General features: G+C 39.0%; 1 protein-coding gene across 1 annotated transcript in view; it reads left to right on the forward strand.

The window, feature by feature from the left end:
- lingo1a (leucine rich repeat and Ig domain containing 1a) overlaps window positions 1-24,797 on the forward strand; it is a 136,663-nt gene that overhangs the window by 53,785 nt on the left and 58,081 nt on the right. Inside the window, exon 2 of the mRNA XM_058076684.2 lies at window positions 2,521-2,667. The gene's annotated coding sequence lies outside the window, so the exon portion shown is untranslated. The remainder of the gene's footprint in view (window positions 1-2,520; window positions 2,668-24,797) is intronic.

The raw sequence follows: 24,797 nt of genomic DNA on the forward strand, positions 1-24,797 counted from the left end.
ACCCCAAAAATTGACCCTTGCCTTAAAATACCTCACACAGCTCCACACATCTGCTGTAATTTTAGGGTGAACTCCTGAACTACTGCACATAAAAAGGTGAACATTTGTTAAAACATGCAAATGTAAATTAAAGTTTAAATAATGTGGGGTTGGCGGCACGGCGGTCGAGTGGTTAGCGAGAGACCAGGGTTCAATTCCACCCTCGGCCATCTCTGTGTGGAGTTTGCATGTTCTCCCTGTGCATGCGTGGGTTTTCTCCGGGTACTCCGGTTTCCTCCCACATTCCAAAAACATGCTAGGTTAATTGGCGACTCCAAATTGTCCATAGGTATGAATGTGAGTGTGAATGGTTGTTTGTCTATATGTGCCCTGTGATTGGCTGGCAACCAGTCCAGGGTGTACCCCGCCTCTCGCCCAAAGACAGCTGGGATAGGCTCCAGCACCCCCCGCGACCCTCGTGAGGAAAAAGCGGTAGAAAATGAACGAATGAATGAATCTTTGTTGTGGTGCACGTCTTCTTCTAAATATTTCTCTCAAAGAAATTTCACTTTGAAACATAAAATGAACTAAATTGAGGGTCTGCAACAACACTGCCTACAATTTGCATGCTATTAGCGGGTGAATACGGTGTTGAAACGTCTTCTTTGCTCACATCTCAACTTGTCTTCAGTAATAAGCACATGCTCCACTTCACTCTCTGCGGGTGTGAGACTATCATGCTTTGGAAATGTAAAAATATGTCGTTGCGAGGAAGGGGGTTTGGCCACGGCCACACTTGAATTATTCATTTATCACAGAGAGGATTTTTAAAGCGAAAGAGATACAATCGTATTTTCGATGATGCAAAAAGATCTTACAATTCGGATATGAAAGAACCTCAGTTAAATTTGACATAGGCATGAATATCGCCCCCCTCCCTGGAAACACCAACCCTTACTCTAGAAGTAAATGTCTGAACATCTGTGTGTGAGTAATTTGCCGCCACTAATAGAGACACCTTTTTTCTTCCTGGGCAAGATGTTCCACCCTTCATCTGCCTCATTAGTGGCGCAACAATTACTTTTCCGAGCATGATATCTGGCTGCAGAGCTTTGCTAGCATCTGTGCTGCAGCCCAAATGTCACATTGCAGCACACTGTTTAGCTATGGCTGCAGACACGCGTTAAGACTGCTGTGTTGTTGCTATACTTTGGCCATGAGGGCGTATCCACTGTATAGCTTCAACATACAGATATGAGTGGAGATGACTTTGACGTTGTGGTCAAAAGGCTTTGGGATGCATGTCAGCATACATGCAATACAGATATTGTCAAAGTTTTATCATAATGATGACCCTGCAAAAACATTTTGCTTGAGGGTGGCCATGTTTTTCTTGCTGAAATTTTACACACGTTTGTCAGTCCCGAAAAGATTTGTACCACATTTTGTGATTTCAAATCTTTGTCACTAACAGTGTGTGTTTTGTAGAGCATCATTGTGTGATAAATAGCAAGTCACCCCGACTTTTAGGGTGTGATAACATTATGCAGTGTATTTTTGCGGCAATTGGGATAAACTATAAAGTTACAGTTGGTGTTTCTGAAAGCACATTAAACTACGCTTTCCCAGTCGATACAAATAACTCTATATATCAGGGGTCTCAAACTCACGGCCCATGAGATGCTAGTTTGAGGCCCCCGCCTTGATATGAAAGTTTAATTTGTTCATTTGTTTCATTTGTTTTTTGATTTGCTTATTTATTTTTCCATCTTATTTTGTGTTGAAAAATAAAAATTAACATTAAACATTTATTTAATAATTTAATAATAAATAAAAATTAATTTATCATAATTTATAATAATTTATAATAATTTTATGTTTTATCAGAGCTTTTCCAAAGAACCAAAGCACTGAAAAAGTGGAGGGTATAGCAGAAGCATTGAAGACTATTATATTATATATATTTATTAATATTTAATATAATAAATATTTATTAATATTTGTATTATACTTTTATTTTTAATATATATATATATATATATATATTTTTTTTTTTTTTTTTAACCGGAGTTAACTGGGTTTTCTCCGGGTACTCCGGTTTCCTCCCACATTCCAAAAACATGCTAGGTTAATTGGTGACTCTAAATTGTCCATAGGTATGAATGTGAGTGTGAATGGTTGTTTATGTCTATATGTGCCCTGTGATTGGCTGGCCACCAGTCCAGTCCAAAGACAGCTGGGATAGGCTCCAGCACCCCCGCGACTCTTGTGAGGAAAAAGCGATAGAAAATGAATGCCTGTTCCCTAAATGGGTGTACCGAATTTCAGGGTAATTCCGCCAATGATACATTTCAAGTCAATCTGAATGAGTTTTAATAACAATATAACCATGTGGTGTATTTGTTAGACATATAATAACACTGTATTGGTACGTGATTTGACAACTTTTCACCCTTTGGTGTGCAGTGGTTCCGAAGAAGAAGGGTAACAGGACGTGCATGTAAAAACATGGAGTTTAAGGTCGCGTGTGTCCTTTTGCAGGTATCTTATCGCTGGGAGAGGCCATGACACCACGGGGGGATGTGGATTAAGGCGAGTACACCTCACATCATCACACGCCTCTCCTCTTCTGCACGGCGAGCCGGAGCAGCTGCGCTTTAGAACCAGCAGGCCCGACACTTACTTCCTGTAAGTCAACAGCGCTCCACTCTAGCGTTAAATCATAACGCAGCCTTTTTTTGTTGATGCTGCCATCTTGAATCTGATATTATCGTTTTTGTATCTTTGGGTTGATTTTGGTGTGTTTTTATGATACAAAATAATTATGATATCATCTGAAAATGCAGATAGTTGTTACAGTGTCATGTTTACGGCAATTTGCAACTAACATACTTTGCTAAAATAATACTAGCCTTGAAGCATCAAAACAGCAAAGATGAACACAAAGATCTTCTCAGTCAGAAACATGGCGTATCCCCTCTGACCATATGATGGTACTAAAATATAATAATGTATAAAAAAAGACTATCTCCCTCTTGTTCCTGTCCCATACATCTTCACTCATGCGGTAGGCCGTCCGTCAGTTTTACTGCACGTCAGCCTCCCCTTGACGCAGCTCCGATGACTGATGGGCCTAAGTGCGACTAAATAACTATGACGGTGGGGATGATAAAAACGTGAAAACACACACCCTGGACAGGAAATTGGCCATTTTGCAGCCATTGACACAAAACAGCTAAAGTGATGGCACTTTTCCTCCTGCAATGTTCATCCCCTTGGAAAGAGAAAATGTCTCGGTCTCGGTCATCCACAGGGAGATAGTTACAGTCCACTGGACATATTTCTGCAACGCATCAACCTAATAGGGCTACTCTTGCTTTGTCCTTGCTTTTCTTGCCCTTGCAGGGTCAGAGCTAAGCTGTGCTGGAAAAAAAGGTTGCATTTAGTATCCTGGTAATCAGCACACATACAGTTTGAGAAGATGCTGAAACAAGGTGAACGACAGAGGCATTAATCTGACAATGGCATGCTGGAAAATGAGGGTAATGAGGACGAGTAAATCTGGATGAAAATGGGTTCCTGGGGCTTAATGAGTGAATGGAATATCAATGACGTGCTGCTTTGAGGTGACTAAAGGTGCTTCCATAGCTACAGTAGCTCACAAAAGTGAGGATTGTATATCTTGTCAAGGGACAATACTATAGAACAGGGTTCTTCAATTGAAATTGAGCAAGGTCCATTGATGCCGTTTTTCTCAAACAGTGGGGCAGGTCCCACTGGGGGAGGCGAGGTGAACTGAGACAGGGAGGACTTTCAACGTTAGCGCAGATCTGCCACCGGAGGCCCGCTAGCATCCACACAGTGCAGACGAGCAACCCATGTAACGTAGTAGAAATTAAATTAGTGGATTGCAATGTATTGTCATATATTTGTATATTTGTCATTGTACTTTTCTTTAAAGTAATGCTAAAGAGATAAGCGAGGATGTGCCTTTATTAGTCCCAAGGACTAATTATAAAAAGGACAGTAGCACACAAGAGTATAGTACGAAGAACACATGAGCAGATAAAGTGCAAAAACTAGGTCAGTGGTGTCGTTATTGCATGTTAATTGCATGTTAATTGCACAGTTATTGTACTATTTTTTGGAGCAGTTTGTATTTTATTTGTTCTCAGAGACACAATGTGTTTCGTCTTGTCTCGTAACGCCCCTATACATGAGTCATTGAAAATTTGGCTGATTATTAAAATTTTGAGGATATCTGTATTACATGTATACTAAAAAGTCTTACAAAGCATTTTAAAAACAACCCATAGAGGGCACCACCAATGTCATTTACAATCATACGAAAAAAATAAAAGACCATTTATTTGCATGGTTTCTGCCAGCTAACCCTTCTACTCCTGTCCTGCTGCACACAAAAGGGTGAAAACCTGTCAAAATATGATATGTTGCCTATGATATTATTTTTCTGACAAACACAAGACACGGTTGTGCTGTTATCAAACCACAAAGTGGTTGAATTTACATTTCTCGCACAGGTCAATGCGCTTTACAAAGCACCCACTGCAACTTTAGGGATGTTTGGCCGAATAACCACGGACTCTGGTAAACACCTGATAGGGACTAATAGCACATGTGTGTACAATTTGAGCAAGATTGTCTAAAAACATGGCCGCCATCAAGCAAAAACTCTGCACGGGCAAGGGCGGGACTCAGCAACTAATTGGCCATACTTTATTGACTATTTGTCTAATGATTATATACATCTTTTATAGCATCTGTATGGCATGCAGAACAGCATGAATTCCTATGCATTTTGACCACAACCCAGAGAGGGCGCCACAAATATAATTTATAGTCATTTATTTGGAGTAGTTTGCTAACTATTGTATTTCTGAATTGCTGAAATCGAATTGCAAGAAAGTGAAGTTTGTCACAAAACGCATCCCAGCTGTGTTGCCTATGCTATTATCTTCTGACAACCACCACATGGTGGCGCTGTTACTGAACCCAAAAAGTCAGACTGACGTCATGCGTCTCACAACTCAATCAGCTGTTCTACAAAAAAATGTCTGTAACTTCATAGTGTTTAGCTGAATTACCACAACATTTGGGACACACTTTAAGGCAGGGGTCTCAAACACACGGCCCGCGGGCCAAATGTGGCCCGCAGGACACCAGTTTGAGGCCCCCGCCTTGATATGAAAGTTTAACGTTAGTGCGGCCCGCGCAAGTTTGATATGGATGCTGTATGGTATCATGTACCCAGAAAAAATTATTACGTTTGATTAATGTTCATGTTAAAGGTTAAATAACTGTTAATAGTTATCCTCCCTATCCGTGTGGAAGTGGTAAGTTTTTGGCTATTTAAGTTTAAAGGAAATAACTTGAAGGCTACCGTTTAGGTCGCTAGCTCTCTAGTTTGCGAGTTAGCATGTGTCTCAAGACCCTGCAGTTGCGCAATATGTTGTAAATAAAAAGAGTATAAATGTGACTATAGTCGTGTTTTGTCATGTCTACAGGGCTCTAATAATGCTTTGTTCATTTTAATCTGAAAAAAATAATTTGTCTACCCACCAACTATATGTGGTTTCTCGAGTTTTTATTATTTGCCGTTTTATTATTATTATTATTATTATTACATTTATTTATTACTGATTGATTGATTTTCTTTATTCTTGATTTGTTTATTTTTCATCTTATTTTGTGTAGAAAAATAAAAATTAAGATATTTGAGAACAGTGGAATGTTTTATCAGAGCTTTTCTTGTAGAAAATCAGAACCAAAGCAAAGTTTATTCATTTTTCTGTTTTTAATAAATGTGTTTTTTTTTGCGGCCCAGTCTCGCCCAGACCCTAGCTCCAGTGGCCCCCACGTAAATTGAGTTTGAGACCCCTGCTTTAAGGGAAGTGACAAGCAGATTCATGCAAAATCTGAGCAAGATTGGCTGAAAACTCAATGGCTGCCATCAAGTAAAACATCATTGTATGCATTGGCACAGGCTAATTGTCCAAAGGACACTGAGCATTTTTCGAATGATTATAGAACGGACAATATCTGTATTACATGTATACTTGTTTTGCGTGGTACATCACACTATTTCACTAGTTGAGAGAATGCAGGCATAAATATGAAATATACTTTACACAGATAGATGATGTCAAATTCTAAATCTTTCCCTTACAATAAAGAAAACAACCTTAGATACATGAATAATTGATCCCATGGGTAAATTCTGCAGCAAATTCAAATTTATACTCTCAAAATGATATCAAATAGAATTTTCCTGCTTTATTTTGAAGTTTAAAAGTTGAGGTTCATGAGTATCTCTCTTCTCAGTGCTGCACGCCACCTCCTGATTCTCACCAATGAGTTGATGTTCAGATTTGATGCCAGTGTTTGGGTTACATCAAGAGTTGTCAGCGGGGCCGTGCTATGTTATAAAATGTGCCCTTTGCAACGCAATAGGAAGCTTGCGCAATGAAAATGTTTCATTTATGACCTCGCCTAAGGCTACAGGTGGGCCATTGTTTATTCCTACATTCATTGCAGATGGTCTGGTATTAACTGCTTTGTTGTGGGGGTTCTATTCATGCGAGGGAGTGGGAGTAGCAAGCAACGGGTGTTCAAACATCCCATGCAAAACATTGTCCCAAGGGATTTGCTGCTTTTTGTAAGCATATATTAATCTATATTACAGGTGTACTGGCACATGTATTCGGATTCAGATTTTTTTGGTTCAAACTCTTGGGTTTGGTACAGCTACTGATTGTACATTCAGCATTGCAATGTATCTCCCAAGAAGTAGACATAAATGTGAAACAGAAGCGAGGAGGACAAGAAGACGAAAAAAACAGCCTTTGCCTGGCAATAGTACCAAGGAGAATCTAAAGCAGGGTCTCAAACTCAATTTACTTGGGTCGGATCTGGGTGAGACTGGGCCGAATCAAAACAAACAAACAAAAAAAAACGCATTTATTAAAAACAAAAAAATGTAAAAAACTTCGCTTTGGTTCCAATTTTCTACAATAAAAGCTCTGATAAAACATTCCACTGTTCTCAAATATCTTACTTTTTATTTTTCTACACAAAATAAGATGAAAAATAAATAAACAAATCAAGAATAAAGAAAATCAATCAATCAGTAATAAATAAATAAATATAATAATAATAATAAAACGGCAAATAATAAAAACTTAAGTAACCACATATAGTTGGTGGGTAGACAAATTATTTTTTTCAGATTAAAATTAACAAAGCATTATTAGAGCCCTGTAGACATGACAAAACACGACTATAGTCACATTTATACTCTTTTTATTTACAACATATTGCGCAACTGCAGGGTCTTGAGACACATGCTAACTCGCAAACTAGAGAGCTAGCGACCTAAACGGTAGCCTTCAAGTTATTTCCTTTAAACTTAAATAGCCAAAAACTTACCACTTCCACACGGATAGGGAGGATAACTATTAACAGTTATTTAACCTTTAACACGAAAATTAATCAAACGTAATATTTTTTTATGGGTACATGATACCATACAGCATCCATATCAAACTAACATTAAACTTTCATATCAAGATGGGGGCCTCAAACTAGTGTCCTGCGGGCCACATTTGGCCCGCGGACCGCGTGTTTGAGAAACCTGATCTAAAGCTTGGAGACCCTCTCAACTTTTCCACGACCTCTTGGAGCAAGTCAGTGAAATTTCAAGTTATTCCTGTAGCCTCTTGGGTCTTCCTTGGAAGTGATCATCGTGTCCCAAGCGATGTCCCCATGTACCTCTGTGTGCTTCCTTTTTTCTAGTTCATGCCTCCTTCCTGCTCTTTCCACATTCTCTTTCTGCAGCTACAATGAGAGCTCTTTTTCAGTTCAGCATGCCTGCTGTTTCATGCTTCTTCCAAGTCCTTTTTGGACATGTTGCATTGCGTGTAAACGTGTGATGTTTCTTTGTGTTAGAGATAAACTAAGACTTGGACCAATAGATTAAAGAAAAAAAAAGTCCAAACCATAATGATATCATTACGCTGCGATAAGCTGTTGAAGCATCTAGGGTGTGCAAAACCAATCAAAGCATTAGCACCCTTAGTGCTTGCTGCAAAAATGTGCTTCAGTGATTATGAGATCTTTGGAAAGCTCTTTCACGCCGTGTGCTAATGTTCTAACACGGAGCTGCTAGACCACAGACGGTCGGCGCTGACCCGAAGTGTTGGAAATGCTTTGGGAAAGGGAGGTTGTTGACACTCTTTTTCTGTTAAATGCAACTCGGTCGCATTACACGCTGGCGAGCTCAGGCTTCTTATCATGCACCTCTTGGAAGTGGTGACTTGGATTTTTGCCTACTTGCACTGTAAAACTGAATATTCAAAAATAAAGCACGTCAATTGTAACATAGGGCGGCACGGCGATTGAGTGGTTAGCGCGCAGACCTCACAGCTAGGAGACCAGGGTTCAATTCCACCCTCGGCCATCTCTGTGTGGAGTTTGCATGTTCTTCCCGTGCATGCGTGGGTTTTCTCCGGGTACTCCGGTTTCCTCCCACATTCCAAAAACATGCTAGGTTAATTAGCGACTCCAAATTATCCATAGGTATGAATGTGAGTGTGAATGGTTGTTTGTCTATATGTGCCCTGTGATTGGCTGGCCACCAGTCCAGGGTGTACCCCGCCTCTCGTCCGAAGACAGCTGGGATAGGCTCCAGCACCCCCGTGACCTTCGTGAGGATAAGCGGTAGAAAATGAATGAATGAATGAATTATAACACATACAATTTGATATTTAAAGAAACATTTTAAGAAATGTGCTAGCTCAATTTTATTTTAATTCACGTTGAAAATCCTATATACGTACGTGTTAGTGATCATCATTAGTATCATTAGTGATTTTACATGGAGATCTGAAACACGTTGCCAGCCTCAAACGCACCACACCTTACCAAGCATTCGGTCCAAGCAAACGCCGCACCAGTCAAAAGTTTTCAAAGCGCCACCACAGCAAACCATTTATTTCTTAGTCACTCTCAGAAAGACAGGATGTCCCACTCATGACAGACATGTTGTCTGTGAGGGGATCGGCATTTTAAAGCAAGTATTGGCTGATGTTGTTCATTAATGTCGGCCGATACCGATCTGTGGCCAATCAATTGGACCACCTCTAATATTTTGACTTTATGTGAAAGATACTGTACATTGATGAAGCAGGGTTGCCATAGCAATGATAAACCAGTGATTTGTGCTTGAATACAATAGTAACACAAAGCGCAAAATGCTTGGTTTTTGACGGGTACATCACATTGCCTATGAGCATAGCTTGACTTTTGCACGTCCTTTCTTCAAACAGAACTTTCAGCTTGACCTACTTTTGGCAGGGTTGAAACATGATAAGACACCCACCCCCTACTTCCCACAGCGCTGTCAATAGCAAAAAGATTGCGCGATTCAGAACTCGCCTTGTTTTGCATTTGGCGTAGTAAAGCTGCAGGAGGAAAGCAGGCATAGATCTCTTGGAGCAAAACGTGTGTTTGCCAAAGATTTCTCCCTAATCCACGCTGCAGAACTCCAAACAAGAAGCCAAGGTCAGACTTCCAAAAGATGCCGGGGCCACACTTCTATCATGTGGGGGATTTTATACGCTTATACTCTTTGTTGTGACAAAGTCACAAATAAAAGACTGTTTGGAAGCAAGAACACAGGCGGTGTGCACTGTACAGTATTATACATAATTGTTATGTTATTCTTTCTGTATACATAAAGTCAAAGCAAGACTCAGAACTTCATATTTTACATGGCAATATGTATACACTAGTCAAAAATCCTCCAGCTGTTTTGTTAAAAAGCTAGTCAAAAAGCATGATAACAATGGATTATTTTGGGTATATGGGCATCAAATATCTTCGTCAAAGATTATCTGTATGAAAAGGCCTCTATTTTTAAAAACCTACTGCATTTTGTTAAGTTTACTTCTATTTTACTTGATGCATTAACAGCGGTGCAATATACAATATATTTATAGAATACAATGTGACAAATATAACCTCCCACAGTCCTCTGTCCATCCCCCATGGTCTTTCAAATGCTGTTTATAAAAGGATATACTGCAAAAACACAAATCAAAAATACTCTAAATATGACAGAAATACTCTGCTGTTAAGAACCTACTGCCACAAACGCCAATAATAAGCTCCTCCACATGACAGGGGAGCTTTGCTATTTTTAAAGAACCTACTACAAAAAAGTCAATTCAAAGATAATTTATTTAACAGGAAAGATTTGCTGTTTTTTTAAACAGCAACAATGCCACTTATAGATAATTTTTACGACCGGAGGGCTTTGTTGCATTTAAGCTCCCACTGCAAAAAGGGTGGTCAAAGATCCCCTTTATGACATGAGAGTGTTGTTGTTTTTAAATAAGATATACTGCTAAATTGCTGGTAAAACATCATCTATAGGACAGGACCACTGCCAAAACACATGCCCAAGATCCTCTATATGACAGGGGAGCTTGGCTGTTTTTAAGAACCTACTACAAAAATTCAGTTCGAAGATCATCTATATGACAGGAAATATGTGTTTATAACAACTTCATGCAAATGACTGCTTTTAAGAAACTACTGCAAAAGGCTTGTCAAAGATCCTCTATGATTTTGGTAATTGTAATGGTAATGGTTTTATTTCATTTGAACATGCATCAGATTACAATTGAGTGCATCCCATAATCAGTTCACAGTTCCACATGTCCAAAAGGAGTAGGAAGAAGCAAAGCTTATTAAATCCTACCCCTCCATCTGGTACTTTTACAATCAGTAACTGTTACATTTGTTAACTTCCTGCTTTCTATAATAAAGTTATAATAAAGATTTTAAAGGAATTTTATTTTGTATTTTTTATTTATTTATTTATTTTTTTAATAATGCACCTCGTACCAAAGTATGAGGTGATATGACCATCCAATGACATAATGGGTACCATAGTAAGTGTCAATATAGGGATATATATAGCATATCATGACTGGTTCAAGACTCTTCATCCTTTTTTATTTTTGTTATTTATTTTTGTTATTTATTTTTTATTGCTGTTTTTAAGAACCCTATTCTGCAAAAGTAACTATCAGAGATCATCTATATGACAGAGCTTTACTGTTTTTAGGAACATACTCATTGATGATTTCAAATGTCCTCCAATTATGAACATAAGCGTGAATGATTGTTTGTCTATAAATGCCCTGCGATTGGGCACAACGCTAGTCAAAGGTCCGTTATGTGTCAGAAATGCTATGCTGTTTATTTGGAATGTTATATAACGAGTTGAGCCTGTTCCGTTTCATTCTCCAGGTGGGATTTGAGCAGATGAATGTCAATGCCGTACATCACTGGGCTTTACATTAACCATTTCACGCACTTCTTGACCACATGGGTTGCCATAGCAACAAGCATTCACATACGCAAGTGTTTATGGCTGAATTCTAATGTTAACATCCACTTTCTAACAATGATTGCTACTTTTCCGTGTGTGTGTGTGCTCATTATTGTGAGTGCTATTAAAGCGTCCCAGTGAATTAATCTGCAGGGTTTATGATGTGTGCTTTTGCTGCACAGTCAATGGATATTCAACGCTCATTCATCTGAAATGTCGTTGTGCGAGGATCTCACGCTGCTATAATTACACAAAGAAAAGTGCGAAGAAAAGTGTGTTTGCTAAGTGAATGAAAAGTCACAATAGACGGCCTGGAGAGAGTAAGAATGAGAGGATTGGAGCTATCAAATAGTTCAGCGTTCTAGCCGCTTGTAGGATTTATAAGAGTGAGAACTTTCTCTTGTAAAAAGTTTCATCTTTTCCCCTCCCGTGCATAAAGTGGTGGTGAGCTTGTCCTTTTAAAGTGATTGCTAAGCATCAGGAAAATGAAGGTCAGGGTGTACGGGATGAGTTCATGTCTTTAATCAACAGATGGCTTGACAAACATGGACGACTTGTGAGGAGACGTGAGCAACAAAATTTTTTTTTTGTCATAAACCTGCATGATTGTTGACAATGACAATGAGGTGTAAGTATTTTATTAAGATTTGCACTTCAAGTTTGTTTATGAATACCATGCACCATGCTACTAGTTTTTCAGTATGAAGCTTGTTTACCCGGTGTGCACTATTTCCGTGACTCTGCAGCAAGCGGGGTCCGTGCTTCCTGCCATGTTGCCAAATTAGCGCACTTGTTTGTTTATTGCATTTTCTTGTCTCAGTGCCGCGGCTGTCTAACAAATGCATTTCTTAGACGACAACTTTTAATTTAAAGCCTTGCTTTCCAAATTGCCTTTTGGCAGGCTGCATGTTGATGAGAATGTGTTTTCCGTGTTATGTAAATGCTTTATGGAATACGACTAACTAGCCTAATTGAATCCCAATTTACAAACATTACCAATGTGGGTCATGTGGAGTGGCTGGTGACAAAAATTTTGCAGTCGTTCGGAATTCATAGTTTACTCTCAAATATAACTGTTATGGGAACTATTATACTGTGTCAGTAAATACGAGTGTACCCCTTGGTTCATTCCAAAGCCCCCTTTTGTTATGTTCTCAATATGTTTTCCTATCTATTGATCCCACCATAAATATTTTGTGTGTGGTTTTCGGGCGAGAGGCTGGTTACACTCTGGACTGGTCGGCAGCCAATCACAGGGCACATACAGACAAACAACCATTCACACTCACATTCATACCTATGGACAATTTGGAGAGGCCAATTAACCTAGCATGTTTTTGGAATGTGGGAGGAAACCCACGCATGCACGGGGAGAACATGCAAACTCCACACAGAGATGGCCGAGGGTGGAATTGAACCCTGGTCTCCTAGCTGTGAGGTCTGCGCGCTAACCACTTGTCCACCGTGCCGCCCCTGTTCAGTACAATGCATTTTTACAAAGGAATAGGGACCGAATTTTGATCAGTGGGTGCATCGGGACAACATGAAAACTCCACACTGAGATGATGCACAACAGAGATTTGAACCCAGCTGTTCCAGATCTCCTAACTGTGTGAATATCAAATAGTCTGTCTGTCCGTCCCACCTACCTGTCTATCGACCTAACTACCGATCCATCTATTCTACTGTTTCCCATGAATCCATTTGACTGGACTCCATTTACAAGCGTGTGCGTGTGTGCTTTATGAATATTTGATCCATTAAAAGGATGAAGCTAAGCTTGTGTCTAAACTGTGTCGGTAAAAATCCTGTGGTTCCACACAGCCTCGCTCAAATACAGTTTCTCATGAATTGTCCTCCTTTCCCAGCACGTACACAAGGTTGTAGGTGTTTGTATCCGGCCAATATGTCTCTGGGATTGGGCCATGAAAGCTTGTTTGGACGCCTTAAGCCAAGGTCAGCAACATTAGCTATAACGGCGTCAACTCTGTGGTTTGTGCCTGATGCACTTGATAAGTATCCAACACCAAGACACCGTTTCAATGGTGCAAAAATCCACCTGCCTTGCTGTTTATTATCTCTACCAAGGTTTTTAACCTCTACTGTATGAAAGTTAGCGGCATTAAGCAATTTCCTATACTTGTTTTTGTAATATAATAATGGTAACGGTAATGATTGAATTTTTTTAAACATGCATACAAGTTACATTGGAATACATCACATAGTACAATTCACAGTTCCACATGTCCAAAAAAGGAGCGGGAAGAAGCACAGCTAATTGAATCCAACCCCCACATTATTCATTCATTTTCTACCACTTTTTCCTCACGAGGGTCGCGGGGGGTGCTGGAGCCTATCCCAGATGTCTTCGGGCGAGAGGCGGGGTACACCCTGGACTGGTCGCCAGCCAATCACAGGGCACATATAGACAAACAACCATTCACACTCACATTCATACCTATGGACAATTTGGAGTCACCAATTAACCTAGCATGTTTTTGGAATGTGGGAGGAAACCGAAGTACCCGGAGAAAACCCACACATGCACGAGGAGAACATGCAAACTCCACACAGAGATGGCCGAGGGTGGAATTGAACCCTGGTCTCTCGCTAACCACTCGACCGCCGTGCCGCCAACCCCACATTATTTATATTTAATTACATTTATTTACTTCTTGTATTCCAAATTAAATATGTTAATATGATAGGGAAATGTTAAGACAGTATAACAATGTGATCCAATAGAATGTTTATAATCTTTATCAAGGTTTATAATCTGACCGCTAGACTACTGTATGTTATCCATCAGATGTTCAGTCACAGTTTCTATAAAAGGTACCATATTTATATTTTCCAAAACCCTTCCTTTATGTTACAAAATCATTTCAATGTGACTTCATTTAGGTTTTAATTTATGTATATTTTAACACTTATATTACATTTAACGACATTTACAAAGAAAAACACTACACAGTCAACCCTCCCCTCCTCTGGATGAAACCTGGGAAAGTCCAATCAGATGATGAAATGCATCTGGTCTGCACTTCCGTGGGCGCACCTCCACGCTTGTGCCGCAACCATCATGTCATTATCATTTCTCCAGATGCTGCTATCCCTACTGTTAAACAGCATTTAGGTGATCTGAGCCTGATCTTTGACAACAGCATGCCACTAGAACATCATTCCAGGCAGCTGACAAAAAACTGTTTCTTTCAGTTGCACAATATTGCTAAACTCAGGTCCATGGTTTCTAAAGGTGACCTTGAAATAATAATTCATGCATTTGTGTCCTCGCGGTTACAATCAGTAACTGTTACATTACGCCTGTGCTAAAATCCCTGTTGTATACCATGTCCAATATCAAATGTTGGTGCTTACTTTCCGAGCCATCCATTGTCAGGCCCCTGCATGCCTTTGCGATCTTATAAAGCCCTACACTTCAGCCCGCCATCTAAGGTCGTCTGGGCAGCATTTGTTAATGGTTCCACGGACTTCCTTTAAAACTCGAGGAGATCATTCAAAGCAATTGCGCACCGGCTTTGGAATGAACTTCCTCTCAACCTGTGTGTTCTTTGGACTCAGTGGAGGCCTTTAAAAAGTATCTAAAGCAGGGGTCTCAAACACGCGGCCCGCGGGCCAAATGTGGCCCGCAGGACACTAGTTTGAGGCCCCAGCCTTGATATGAAAGTTTAATGTTAGTGCGGCCCACGCAAGTTTGATATGGATGCTGTATGGTATCATGTACCCAGAAAAAATGATTAAGTTTGATTAATGTTCATGTTAAAGGTTAAATAACTGTTAATAGTTATCCTCCCTATCTGTGTGGAAGTGGTAAGTTTTTGGCTATTTAAGTTTAAAGGAAATAACTTGAAGGCTACCGTGTAGGTCGCTAGCTCTCTAGTTTGCGAGTTAGCATGTGTCTCAAGACCCTGCAGTTGCGCAATATGTTGTAAATAAAAAGAGTATAAATGTGACTATAGTCGTGTTTTGTCATGTCTACAGGGCTCTAATAATGCTTTGTTCATTTTAATCTGACAAAAATAATTTGTCTACCCACCAACTATATGTGGTTTCTTAAGTTTTTATTATTTGCCATTTTATTATTATTATTATATGTATTTATTACTGATTGATTGATTTTCTTTATTCTTGATTTGTTTATTTATTTTTCATCTTATTTTGTGCAGAAAAAATAAGATAATTGAGAACAGTGGAATGTTTTATCAGAGCTCTTATTGTAGAAAATCGGAACCAAAGCACTGAAAAAGTTTGTATATTTTTCTGTTTTTAATAAATGCGTTTTTTTTTTTTTTGGAAAACCTGATGCGGCCCAGCCTTGCCCAGACCCTAGCTCCAGTGGCCCCCAGGGAAATTGAGTTTGAGACCCCTGATCTAAAGACTTGTTTAGACAAGCATTTTAACTTATTCTGACTCATATTTGCTGATTGTATTTTGTATGTGCATGAGGTTTTTATATTGTGAAGCGCTTTGTGACTTTGTCTGTGAAAAGCGCTATTGACATAAAAAATACTTACCAATCACCTCAAAGAAAGGAGAAAATACACTTGATAATTTGGTCGAAAGCAGCAGTGATCAATATCCCGCTATACATTATGATAATGATGCCTGTTTTGGTGTGAGAGATGAGGAAAACTATGACAAGTGAATGAGACATTTTGTTGGGCTTGTTGGGTATTGCGGACACAGGGATCTGATCATTTCCAAGCCTGGTGACGTCCAAATCCAAATTAGATGAGTGAATTTTCTTCCATCATAAACGTTGGGTCATACTGATGTCTTTTCTCGTTTACAGTATGCATTTATCTGCAACCATTTTCAAGCTACAACCATTTGCAATAGTAATGGTAATATAAAAATTGAATATTTTCTCGAAACAACTCTGGCACCTAAAAGGTTAATAATGAAACATGTTCACAGCCCACCCCCCAACTGACATAATGTCTGGCCTCCCCAAGGTCTGTTTGTGCTATTTTTTCAACTTGTCTTCCTTACCTTCGCTTATTGACAGACAAGCAAATGTCAGGTAATATTCATGTAATGTCAGGGTGACTGTTGACAAGGTTAACAACACACAAAAATGGCTTATGCAAATCTTGCTTTTGTGAAGTTGAGATGATAAAAGGAAAGGGTGACCTTGAGAACCAACACTTAATCACGTCAACAATGCTGTGTTCAATGAGTCAAATTTGTCTTTGCACTATTGGACATAATATAGGACCCTGATGAAGATCATCCACTGCACAAAATGCAGAACATATCAAACTGTTTTTCGAAAGGTCAACATTCTTTAACAAAGCAAATAAACTAAACGCAAAATGTTAATGCTCATAGATCCTATAAGACACAATGTGACATGATTTATAAGGACCAATTGCAGAAATGCCAGTTGAAGATCCTTTATATGACAGGAGCCCTCTGCTTTTTTTAAGAACCTACTGCAAAATTGTCTGTCAAAGATCGTTTATATGACAGGAGCCCACTGCTCTTTTTAAAAATCCACTGCAAAAATGCTATTCATAGCTCCTCTGTCTGACACTATTACTCTGCTGTTTTTAAGGACCTAGTTGAAGATCCTCTGATTGCGGGACCCACCACCAACACTCAATGACAAGTGTTTTTTTTTTTTCATCTGAAACGTTTCCAATAGCTTATATTCATAGGGAATATCGGTTACATAGTAAATAGCTGCCAAGGCATGCACCTCCTGGCAGTGCAGCAACCAAATAGCACACACAAGAACGTGAGGTGCATTCACTGACATTGGTGCATTATTGTTATGTTTTTTTTTTCCCAGGCAAAGATCCAATTTTCACAACCCATAAATTGACAATCACTGTTCAATAATACAGGAGCATTCTGATGTTTTTAGGAATCTATTGCAAAACCGGCCGTCAAAGATCCTCTATATGACATGGTCACTCTGATGTTTTTAAGAACCTCCAGCAAAAATGCTAGTCAAAGATTCTCTATATGTCTGGAGCGGTCTTTTAGGCACTTTTGACAAAAATGTCAATAAAAGATCCTGAATATGACAGGAGCCGCCTGCAGTTTTTAGTAATCTACTGCAAAATTGCCAAAAATCCTGGAGATGATAGGATCATGCCACTGTTTTTAAAGGACCTACTGCAAAAATGCTTGTCAAAAATACTCTTTATGACAGAAGCTCTTGACTGAAAACATGCTAGTCAAATATCATCTATAAAACGGGAGTTCTCTGCTGTTTTTAGGGACCTACAGCAAAAATGCTTGTTACATATTCTCTAGGTCAGTGTTTTTCAACCTTTTTTGAGCCACGGCACGTTTTTTACATTGGAAAAATCTTGAGGCACACCACTAACCAAAAATGTTCCAAAATGTCACCACGACCTCACACGTGCATCAATAAGTCTATGGGAGGAACAAGGTAGGTGTTGCCACACGGACCAATATTACATTGCTCTGCCAGTCTTTACACCACAGACACTCCACAGTAGCCACGTTTTTACATCACCACTTTTTCTCTTTCCGAATGACCTTTAGGGAAACAATGGTATCCATGGAAAGGAATATTCCAATCTCTTGTCTACATGCGCTGTGAAAATCAACCAGAATAGTCAATAGGGCATGCCCAGTAAAACGTAAACATCAACATCACGTGATAGCGGCTTCCCCAAGTTTTTCTTTCACTTGTTGGAATAACTCCGTATTGCCAGTTTTTCGTCTGTCCAGTCTTGAAATTTAGTTTGAATCAAAAACAAACTTTGCTTAGTCCAGTGCCGATTGCTGGCCTCCATTTTTAAAAGTGAAGAACGTCTGGATCTGCGTGTTACGTCATATCTGAGCATGCGCTGAAAGAACGCACCCGGGATACATTTAAACAGGAAAAGATCAAATTCAATCTTGCTAATATTTTATAATTAAACTCAGGACATGTTTTATATACATATATGTTTTCTTTTTTAATATTCATTCATTCATTCATTTTCTACCGCTTTTTCCTCACGAGGGTCGCGGCGGTGCTGGAGCCTATCCCAGCTGTCTTCGGGCGAGAGGCGGGGTACACCCTGGACTGGTCGCCAGCCAATCACAGGGCACATATAGACAAACAACCATTCACACTCACATTCATACCTATGGACAATTTAGAGTCGCCAATTAACCTAGCATGTTTTTGGAATGTGGGAGGAAACCGGAGTACCCGGAGAAAACCCACGCATGCACAGGGAGAACATGCAAACTCCACACAGAGATGGCCGAGGGTGGAATTGAACCCTGGTCTCCTAGCTGTGTGGTCTGCGCGCTAACCACTAGACCGCCGTGCCGCCTTCTTTTTTTAATATGAAGATATATATTTTTTATAGAAGGGTTTAGATTCTGTTTCACAGATGGCGCTAATGCATACGAAAGCTGCTTGCCAACCGCCAATAAACAACAGAAGAAGAAAAACACCAGGAAGAAGAAGGCACCCTGCCAACTTTCCGTTTGAGCGAGTACAAGATACCTCAATCGGATTGGTTAAAGGAATATTCCACCCCTGTTCAATTCTTTCCGTCAGCAAAATAAACCAAAGTGAATTGGAATATTTGGGTCCATGTATACTATTGACGTAATGGCTATTGGCATCATATTTGCACATGATGATTAATAAATGTTAATTATAAAAAGTGATATTGGATAATTCCTCACGGCACACCTGATGGTTTCTCAAGGTACACTAGTGTGCCGAGACACAGTGGTTGAAAATCACTGCTCTAGGTGACAGGAACGTATACTGCAAAAACATTAATCAAAGATCCTGATACAATAGGAGTGCTTTTCTGTTTTAAGGAATTTACTTCCAAGACTCTTCTGCTGTTTTTCGGAATTGACTACTCAAAGTCAAATGTCCTTTATACTGGATGGCAAGAACACAAGCATTTTTGCAGCAGGTTCCTTAAAAATAACAGTGAAGGATTTTAAATACTGTATGTTAGGAGTGCTCTGTTGTTTTTAAGAAAGGTGTCATTGCTGCATGAGTTGTTTTTGTTGTTTTTTTTTAGTACTTTGATCCTACAGGCCTGCTAGACTTTGTTCCTGCATGGCAAAGTGAATCTAAGACAGGAAGCTTACTTTACATTGTCAATTAGTCAGGGCATTGGTAGGTTGCTGCACATCTGTTTAATGAAGTGTCCCAGCGTTGGCTCGTTGGACGGCTCCAAAGATATACCCCCCCCCCCAAAAAAAAAAAAAAAATCTATTAAAAGTGTCAGGGCAGTCGGGTATGTGCAAACCCAGCTTTACCAGCACACTAACACCATCCTTGGAGATTTATACGTTCAGTGCGAGAACTTTATATGTAATGTTTGATCTTCGATCAGACCTGTATTTTAGGTTGGGGTAGTTTCCAAGGGGGAGGGAATCCTCATATGAGTGAAGCAGCTGTGTGACAACAAGCTGCAGCAAGTGCCACTAACAAATGTGTTGCAACTCAGGAAACCACCATCGATTGCCAAGGAGTCATTTACTGCCTATTGAGAGACGATTTGTTGGGTGTTGTTTCTGGGCTACGTGAAGGATGGTTTCCCAATACCTTTGTGCGTGTGTGTGGATGCAGGCCATGCGCATCCCTCTGACGACATTCCAGCCAAAAGGTGGTGCTTTAATGATCAGCAGACGGGAGATCATTGAAAAGTGGCAAGAGTAATGGATCATTTGCAAAATAGAGGCATAGCGGAACACGTAGCATAGCTTCTAATCTTTCCTTGGTGATTACTCGCCGACTTTGAGAGAAACATTTAGACAAAAGTGTCTTAAACAGCAATTAGATTAAAAGTCTGGAGATTTCAAAGGGTGGCCCTTATTAAAACTTGTTTATATTGGAGTTCCTATAAGTAGCGCTATAATAGAGTGCAGTCTTGAAGTGACATATGTGGCACCCCCTATGGGTGGTGGTGAAAATTCTTTGGAAGACATGCTAATATTCATGTACTGTAATACAGACATCCTCAAAGTTTTGTCATCATTAGACAAATACTCAATGATTTACGGACAGTTACTTGTAAAGCCACAAACCTTTCCCTTGCAAAGACATTTTTTGGATGTCGGCCATATTTTTACTTTACTTTTTTTTGGTTTTACTTAATCTTTTTAATCTTTTTCACATTTTATACACACAAGCTTCACTGCCCCCCAAAGGTGTGTGCCAAATTTTGTGGTGATTCAGTTAAAGATAAGTCGGTAATTTGACATTCTGAGTTAATCCAACTTTGTGGTGTAATAACAGCACCACCATATGGGAAATGTATTCATTCATTCATTTTCTACCGCTTTTTTCCTCACGAGGTGCTGGAGCCTATCCCAGCTGTTTTTGCATTATTGTCTTTGGGCGAGAGGCGGGGCACACCCCGGACTGGTGGCCAGCCAATCACAGGGCACATATAGACAAACAACCATTCACACTCACATTCATACCTATGGACAATTTGGAGTCGCTAATTAACCTAGCATGTTTTTGGAATGTGGGAGGAAACCGGAGTACCCGGAGAAAACCCACGCATGCATGGGGAGAACATGCAAACTCCACACAGACATGGCAGAGGGTGGAATTGAACCCTGGTCTCCTAGCTGTGAGGTCTGCGCGCTAACCACTCGACCGCCGTGCCGCCCCATATAGTACATTTTTCAAAAAAGTAATAACACAGGAAACAAAGTAGACATATTTTGTCTCGACAATGTGCCATAAAAATGCGGTCCACACATTGGACATCCCTGGTTTGCATATTTCACATGGAGGAATATGGTCAACAAGTGACTGTCTCCAAGCTGTGTTCCTGCTACAAGCAAAGACAGGCTTCCATCGCGGCGCATATGCAGTGGATTGAGGTGCGCTCCGGCGGCCGGTGCCTCTTTTGAGGATTACACAGTTTGCATGATGAAATAAACACTTTTTTGTTTTCTTTTTCAATGCGCACCACACAGAAATTCAGAGTAAGGTTACCATGCATATATACAAGAATCCATCAAATACATGTAACCTTTATGTAGATGTCTATGTACTCGATTCAAATAGCCTTTAGTGTCTGGGCATGTGAGTCTGACTTTCATTCTCTGGTAGACATATACTCAAGAAGCCGTCTGTTCAGGCCATATTGATCAGTGTCTCCCTGCGTGCAAGTTTGATAAAATTGTACCTCGTCTATTTTGTAGTGAGCTGCAGATTTGTCCTTGACAGCTGGCTACAAAAAAATTAATGTGCAGTTTTACTCTTAGTATGATGCATTGCAGTTTAACGACTACATCAATAATAAATATTTAAATAAAGTCTTCTCTGGTAGCTTCCGTCAGGTGTCCAAATTCCATCCCTCCATATGTGTGTGGGGATTACATTGATACGTCCAAACATTTATGTATTTGCGGTTTGCCTCCGCAGGGTAGCAGAGGTGCAAGAGGTTAAATGGTTTTATTTGCTCTGTTTGTTCTCCTGTGAAATTGCTCCTCTTCTTGTATCCGGGATGCATCTATCTCTGAAAATGAATCAACTAAAATAACTTCTTTGAAAACCACAGTCGATTGAAAAGGACTGTAATTTTGCAGCGTTTCACCTGGTGACCTCCAAACTCTGAAAGAACTTGAGAGATAGAACATCGACTTGGGTTGGTGTGTCCAGACCACATGTGGACAGAAGCAGTGCGGTCTGACTGACAGGCGGGCAACATGTGTTGTCGTAAATCAACTGAGACATGACTGTGGGGTGTTACAAATAAGCTCATTGAATGAAACAGCTGTTACAAGAACAATGTCAAGGTACTTAAACATGACCAATGTAGGCATTTTTACGCCCAACAAAGAGGTAGTGCTTTCATTGGTATGTGTTCGCCAAAATTACACAAAAAACTAGAGAGGGGGAGTAAACTTGATACACCTAATCCGAATTTGGATTGTTTATCCTTACTACAGATATATGTGGAGAGAAATTGGTTAAAGGTCGCCTTTCATGCAAAAGTGACCTTTTACTAATGATCTAGCAGTGATAACGTATGTGTCTTTGTCTCTTGGACGCAGCCAGGATGCACGGGCAAGCCGGGGGAAGAGTCCGTGTGTCACAAGTTTAAAAGTTTTTTTGTTTTCTAATTAAATAATTTAATTAATTAATTAAATAAATAAATAAATAAATACTACTACTACTAATACTACTACTACTACTACTACTACTACTACTACTAATAATAATAATAATAATAATAATAATAACAACAATAATAATAATAAAATAATAATAATATAATAATTAATTTTATTTGGGCCAATATATGAAACATTACAGTGCATTTCTTTCATCAATCAAAATATAACTTTCCATTATTTACATTTGCATTCAACTATCTGATCACAAGCCCAAAAGGAGTAGGCTGAAGCAAAAGCTTATAAATGCCTACCCCTTTTTGCAAGATATAATCATGTTCCTGCCACAGTCTTGTTTTATTATTATCATTGTAATATTGTTATTGTTTTACATGATTATTATTTGTTTTTAATGATATTATCATTATTATCATTATTGTTATAATCTTTATGATTATTACCTTATTAACGTTTATATTATCACTATTATTATAATCATCCTTAATATTAAAATTTTCATCATTATAGTTGTAACAATTTTTTGATTTTTTTATTATGATGTTTTATTATGTTTTTGTCATTTATTTATTATTTTATTTTATTTTATTTTATTTTATTTTATTTTATTTTATTTTATTTTATTTTATTTTATTTTATTTTATTTTATTTTATTTTATTTTATTTTATTATTATGATGTATTGTACGATGTATATGTATGATGTATTGATGTATGTAGATAATGTTTTTCATGTTTTAAAATGAGTATTTTAAATCACCGCCTTTCATTGTTTTATCATCAACAACCAACTGTTGCAAACTCAATTTTTGAAGCAATGGTAGCTTACTATTTTTTTGTAAAGTAATAATTAATAATAATTAATAACAATAATTATTAACTCTATATGTATGTATGATTAGCCTACGTACCTCTACCAATTTATAGTTGTAAGGGTATTAAGGGTATTCTTACCTTTCTCATATCTCACGTTTCCCACGTTCCTGTGTATACACTGGCCATCCAAAACAGTGGCTGCTCCTGCATCGGACGACACTGTGGTTCTCCCCACAGCAGCATGGCGTATCCCACATTGATGCGCCTTGCCTGACCATGGAGGGCTGCTTCCCTGTCTGTACACTGTGGTTCACCGGGTCACGATAGCCGTAGGTGCTGTAGGAAGCCAGTTTGAGCATGCCTGCCACAGTGATGAGTAGCTGCTGCAGCAAAGGCGGAGAAATGACACGATTAGCAAGGTGGCAACCAGAACTGTGCTGCTGTGTTACATATTGTTCAATACGCATGCATACTGAACCGTGGCCCTTGTATCGAATGGTTCAATACACGTATCATTGGTGTTGCCCACCACTTCACTGAGAACAGTGCATACCCGTAACTGGGAATCGATACTGGTACCAATTTTCTGTACTTTTGCTAACCTTGCATAATGTTGCTGTTAAAATGTGAAGGTAGATAGATAGATAGATAGACAGATAGATAGACTTTCTTTATTGTCATTGCACAATAACACAGCAGTGAAATTGCCAACGAAATGGCGTTGCCTGGCTCCCTTGTCATAATAGATAATAATAATAATAATAAATATGTGGAGAATAAATAGATTATATCAAATATGAACAATGTACAGCGTAAACAGTAATTTGTACAAATAATTTAAATAATTTAGAATAAATAACAACGATGCTAGCACATTAGCATCACATATGTAGCTATGCTGGGGTTGCTCATGTATGTGTCCTTCTGTCCCATTCTTTAATTCTACATTGTTGTATTGTATATATGACATACCGTATTTTCTGGACTATAAGTCGCACAAGGCCAAAAATGCATAATTAGGTAAAAAAAAAAAAAAAAAAAACATACATAAGACGCACTGGAGTATAAGTCGCAATTTTGCGAGTAATTTATTTTCCAAACTACTTGACCAAAACAGACATTACGTCCTCTTGGAAGCCAAATTCTAACAATAAAAGAATAGAGAACAGACTGAATAGGTGTAGGATATGCTAACACAATGGTTAGCTACACAAAAAATAAACATGAACAGAAAAATTGTCCAGTGTTTATGTAACATAAACATTTTTTTCCATTTATAAGTCGCTCTGGAGTATAAGTCGCAGGAACAGCCAACCTATGAAAAAAGTGCGACTTATAGTCCGGAAAATACGGTATATTAAGTTGGACAAGGGCAGAGTCACAGTGTATATTTATATATTTTGTATTTCATATTTTGTATTTTTCATTCTTTTTTAATAGATGTGTATGCGCCTACTATACCAAAACAA

This window comes from Doryrhamphus excisus, linkage group LG1 (assembly GCF_037039965.1).
Source record: "Doryrhamphus excisus strain RoL-2023G ecotype Guam linkage group LG1, RoL_Dexc_Guam_v1.1, whole genome shotgun sequence".
Classification (NCBI taxonomy): domain Eukaryota; kingdom Metazoa; phylum Chordata; class Actinopteri; order Syngnathiformes; family Syngnathidae; genus Doryrhamphus; species Doryrhamphus excisus.